General features: G+C 39.8%; 1 non-coding gene across 1 annotated transcript; it reads left to right on the top strand.

Annotated features, from left to right (window-relative positions):
* Positions 1-2,093: 2,093 nt before the first annotated feature.
* On the top strand, positions 2,094-2,227 carry LOC143393316 (U4 spliceosomal RNA). The gene has a single exon (XR_013155355.1). It is a non-coding gene; the product is annotated as a U4 spliceosomal RNA (small nuclear RNA).
* The last annotated feature ends 3,662 nt before the right edge of the window (positions 2,228-5,889 follow it).

Here is a 5,889-nt window from a genome sequence, read left to right as displayed (position 1 = left end):
AACTTGGGGAATTTCTGAATATCAAAACCCAGGAGTCATATGAACCTTAATGCATTCTGCTGTCACATATAACAAATTAGAATAAAAAAACAAAAAAGTTAAACAAAAGGAGTCCACATTGGTGCTTCTGATCCCAATCCAATAGGATTTATTTTCATTTACTTCCTTTCTGTATTTATTCTTCCTTTTTCTAATAATAAGAAACCATTTTCTCATTATCCTCACAGTCTTCATTGTTTTCTGAGTCCCTGTATGCAACCAGTCTCCCATCTCTGCCATCCCCTCCACATAACACCATTCCGCCTACCCCTGCTCAGCATTCAGCACCCACCTTGATCAGAGCAAAGGCTCCCCTGACCCCAGCCAGAAGATGCTGACCTTGCTCAGTCTCCACCTAATAACATTAGGATTGAATTGATCAGGAAAGGATAAGAAGGGAAAGGAAGAGAATCGAGCAGACAACTATTTTTCCTTTGTTAATTTAACTGGGATATTACTGTGGCCTAAATTAATAGGTGTACTCAACAGTACTGTGTATGCCTTTACGGTGTTGTCACCTTCAGGTATAACCAATCTAGTCTGAACCCACTTGTCAGTTTTTGCATCAATATCTCATCATGGACCTTCTCTCTTTACCCTTAAAGAGGAAGGGGATTAGACATTAATCACCATGACCAATTGTTAATTCTACATCTTAAATATCTTTGAATAGCTAACCTAGGCCAGGGCAGGTGGAGTAGGACTATATTAAATCATTAGTGCAATAAAAGGGTAGGAGATACCAAACTAGAATATTTTAACAAAAGAGTAATAATATAAAAAAAGGTAATATCAATCTTTAAAAAATTAGTTCTTTAAATCAACTCTCAGTACAGGTAACACAAGATTATATAAGAGCATTCACCATACCTAGCAATAGTTAATAGTTTCATGCAAAGCTCAAAAAATGTTTCAAAAATGAGCTCTGTAGCCTATCTAAAAGGATCTCTGAACGAAGCGTGCTGATATGGTCCTGTTATCTCAGTGGCTCAGGAGGCTGAGGCAGGAGGATTGAAAGCTCAAAGCCAGTGAGACCTTGTCTTAAAAAAAAAAAAAGTAGGAGGTGGGGATGGCTGGGGATGTGGGGCTCAGTGGTATAGTGCCCCTGGATTCAATCCCTGGTACAAAAAAAAAAAAAAAGTTTACATTAAAAAAAAAAAAAAACTCTCCATGTAGTTTCATTTAAATGGCATTAGTGAATCTATTGTAAATGGTTCTAGTTTGATGTGTTTAATTTAATTTTTTTTCCTTATAAAAAGATCCAACCTTTGGCATCAAGGTTGATACATTTCCACAGTTTGGCATTATGTATTGAGAATTACAAAAACGATCATGCCCTTTAACCTAGTAAGTCTGCTTTTGGCAATATATCCTAGGGAAAAAAATTGTTAATGCATGAGATTGCAGCCCTAGCTATAATAGTGATATGTATAAAAGCAGCCTAAATAAGTAACAATAGCAATAGGGACAAGTAAATATGGATTATTTTGCAACCATTAAAAATTATAATTATGGAAACTATGTGATAACTTGGAAAATAGCTTATGGGACAACATCACTTGAAGTAACCAGGGTACATATGGATACATGCATCATGATTCAACTATTTTAAACTGTATTTTTAAGGTCAGACAAAATGGAGAAAACATGGAAAAATAAGAATGATTAGGTATACTATGGAGATTTTCTTTTTTAAATTCCCTCTACTGTTGTACTATTTATGTTATAAATAAAAATCAAGGTGGAGCAGTGGAAAATCCAACTTTGTTTTAGCTGAATTAGGGATAAGGCTGGGTATCGTGGTACATCCCTATAATCTTAGTGACTTGGGAGGCTGAGGCAAGAGCATCACAAGTTTGAGGTCAGCTTTGGCAATTCAGTAAGACCTTGTCTCAAAAATAAAGTCAAGTATGGTGGTACATGCCTGTGATCTAAGCTACTTAGGAAGCTGAAGACAGGAGAATTCCAAGTTCAAGACCAACCTCATAAATCAAGTGAGGCCCTAATCAATTTAGTAAAAGATCACTTAAAAAAAATTTTTTTAAAGGTTAGGGATCAGTTTGCCCAGTGGCAGTGTCATAGCCAATGAAGCTTATTCAAGGCATAATTATTGCTAATTGAAAACTTCTTTCCCAATATCCTACCATGGCAACTTGAAATATAGATAACACTGGTAATTTTTTAAAAGGAGGTGGGGGTGGGCTGGGGATGTAACTAAATGGTAAAGCCCCACTAAGTTCAATCCCCAGTATCCTAAAATAAATAAACAAATAATAAAAGGTTAAGAAGATTCCTCCCTCTTAGGACAGGTGAAATTGGGAGTTAGAGTACCCTCAGAGGTGGGTGATAAAAAGTCACACCACCCCCCATCTTCATCATTGAAGTTCACATTATTGAGCATCTACCATTTTTCAGGCCTTGAATTAAAAGCTTTTTCAGGCAATTTAGATATCACGGGATGGCCAGCAACCCAACAGAGCAGGTTCCTGCTCAGGAGGTGTGAGCCTATCTCTGGGAAAATAAAACTATCTCTGGGAAAATAAAAAAGTCTAAAATAATCAGTAAGAAATAAGACAAAGTCAAAGATTAGATTTTAATAGCAGAGCACTTGATGGGTCTTCCAGTCCTGATAGGAACTGAAACTGAAAAACTGGAAAACGCCCCAATTCTTTATTTAAGGGGAAGTACATCAAAGGCAGGGATAGGGTTTCAGTGGGAGGAGTCTTGTGTAGCAGGAGTCTTGCGAGAAACAGGTTGGCCTTTGGCAAGCTACACTCATCTACATCCAAACAGCCAGGGTTACCCTTCTGGGGAGCTGTATTTGAACTTGAACCATGAGCTAAAACAGGGAACCTACATGAATTAGGTATTCTCCTACCAGTGGGTTCTGCCTGGGAGTTCCCAAAACCGGACTTCCCTGCTTAATGGCTCCAAGGGTGCTCAGTTCACACACAGCTCATAGATGGTTTCCTGCATATATCTTTAGTTAAGTTTATGTGTTGTCTGAAACCACAGAATCATGTAGTCAACTATCTCTTCTTAAACGTCTTACAGGCATCTCAAACTAGCACTTTGGATCTTTCTTCCCAAACCTTCTCTACCCACGGTTTCCCCCATCTCGGTTACTGCTACCTCCATCCTTCCTGTTGCTCAAGCCCAAAGCCTGGGAATCATACCTTAAATCTATCAGGACATCCTGCCAATTCAACTTTAAAATATGTTCAAATTTTGAGCCCTTTTTAATCATGTCCATTGCTAGCATCCTGGTCCAAATGACCTTGCCTTACTCAGTTGACTAGTAATTGATTTCCTTGCTTTAATTCTTGCCCCTCCTTCAGCCTATTCACAGCACATGGAAAACATTGGGGGGGGGGGTCCTTTTAAAACCTAAGTCAGGGCATGTTAGCATGTGCTTAACATAGGTTCCATCCTAGCACCAAATGAACAAAGAACAGCAACAAAACTAAATCAGATCAAGTATATTCCCTGCTCAAAATTCTCCAAGGACTTCCCATGATACTCAGAATAAAAGCCAAAGCCCTAACAATGGCCAACAATTCTCTATATCATTTGTGCCCCCTTGACTTCTCTGAAGTACACTCTTCTCCCTTTAGGTCATTTCACCCAGCAACATTAGTATCTTTACTTTCCCATAAAAATGTCAGTCATTCTCCTGCTTCAGTACCTTTGCCTTGGGCCCTAGCTGTTCCTCCATCTGCAATCAGCTCACTTGTAAGTCCACATGGCCTACTTTTTCATTTTCTTTAAGTCTTTGTTCAATGTCACCTTTGTCACCTTTGAATAATGCTACCTTGACCATCCTATAATTCTGAAGCATATCCTCACCCCTTCCAATACACCAAATCTTCCTTACTCAATTTTTTTTCCCACAGCAATCATCTCCTAAGAAATACATTATTTATTAAACCTATCACATATTACTTTTTTATTTATTTTTTAGTTTTTAGTTTTCGGTGGACACAACATCTTTATTTTATTTTTATGTGGTGCTGAGGATCGAACCCAGGCCCCGCACATGCCAGGCAAGCACACTACCACTTGAGCCACATCCCCAGCCCTATCACATATTACTTTATCCTTCTGTTAAACTGCAAGCCCAGTGAGGTTAGAGTTTGGGTTTTTTGTTTGTTTGTTTGTTTCATTGCCTAATGAAGAAATTTAACTACATTGTTGCCATTTTATAGAGCTAGGAATATTCCAGAAGGCATATTTCATAGCCATTATCCTATACTACTGTAACAACTCCAGCCAAGACCCCAGGGAGAAAAAGCAAAGCTACAGCATATAAAATAAATATAAGCTCAATATGATAAGGAATATGGTTATTGGGGTTTTTGTTTGTTTGTTTGTTTGGTGGAGGGGGCAGTTATTAAACCCAGGGACATTTAACCACTAAGCCACATCCCCAGCTCTTTTTAGTTTTTGAGATAGGACCTCACTAAATTGCTGAGGCTGTCTGCATTGTGGTGGATAGAAGAGTTGGAACAAGTTTATATTACCATAAAAACCTGATAATCACATAGATGTCACAAGTCAGTGCTGAGCTTTATCCTGAAGTGAGAGGAAAGTGAACATATAGTTCTGATGGTCTGAGGGTGAGATGAGGTGCAAAGGGAAGGGAGAAAGGATAGGCTACAGAACATTCAAGAGCGAGGAATCTCTCCAAGTCACAGCTTGATCCCAAACATTCATGGATATTTTCTATTCCATTCAATGACACCTCCATATTTGTTATTAAATTCAGGTTTCTTTGTTTTGTTTTGTTTTGTTTTGTTTTAATGTGGTGCTGAGGATCACACCCAGGGCCTTACACATGCCAGGCAAGTGCTCTACCACTAAGCCACAACTCTAGCCCCTTAAATTCAGGTATTTTAAGTGATATTCTCACTTACCATTTAGAAACATTTAGGGATCCAGAAGATATGTTCTATTTCTCTGTCCCTTTTCTGTCACATCACTCCATATTTTCAGGGATATGACCCATAAGTGGCCAGCCAACTCCTGCCTGAGAACCGTGATGCTAGGTCATCAGAGCCAAGATCCCCTAAGGAGCTGGTGAATGAAGGTGCTCTTTATACATTCCCATATGGTTGAAGCAGGGATATTCTTGGAGGGGAAGGAGAAGCAGAGCATGCTAGTTTGTTTGGATATGGAAGGGAGAGACACTGTTGAGTGAGAGATGACACAGCCTTCCAGGCCAGTCCCAGGGGCCCACTTCAGACTCCCAGGGGGAGTAATCTGGGTTTTTGTTTGTTTGTATACCAGGGATTAAACCCAGGAGTGCTTAACCATCAAACCACATCCCCAGACCTTTTCATTTTTTTTTTTTTTTTTTAATTTTTGGTTGTCAATGGACTTTTATTTATTTACATGTGGTGCTGAGAAGCGAACCCAGTGCCTCATACATGATAGGCAGGCGCTCTACCACTGAGCCACCACCCCAGCCCGGACCTTTTTAATTTTTTAAATTTTGAGACAGGGTCTAAGTTGCTTAGGGCCTTGCTAAATTGTTGAGTCTGGCCTTCTGCTTCAGCTTCCCGAGTCTCCCGTGTTACAGGCAGGTGTGTCGCTATGCCTAGCTACCAGGAAGAGAAATCTGGAATAAAAAATAAATCAAATAAAACAACTGCTGCCCCTTTTGAAACCCAGCAGGAAACTGGAAGCAGAGTTTAGCTTGTTTTCCTGAAGAGCAGCCCTTCCATGGAAATGAGACAGGAAGGGTGGGTACATGGGGTGCAGGGAGGGGCTGAGGAGCCTAAGTACCATCAGGAAGGCAGCTCATAGATTCCAAAGCCAGGGCACAGGCATTTCCAGGGGATGGAGGTGAGG

Source organism: Callospermophilus lateralis, chromosome 2, assembly GCF_048772815.1.
Source record: "Callospermophilus lateralis isolate mCalLat2 chromosome 2, mCalLat2.hap1, whole genome shotgun sequence".
NCBI lineage: Eukaryota > Metazoa > Chordata > Mammalia > Rodentia > Sciuridae > Callospermophilus > Callospermophilus lateralis.
This window is presented reverse-complemented; position numbering and strand designations above follow the sequence as displayed.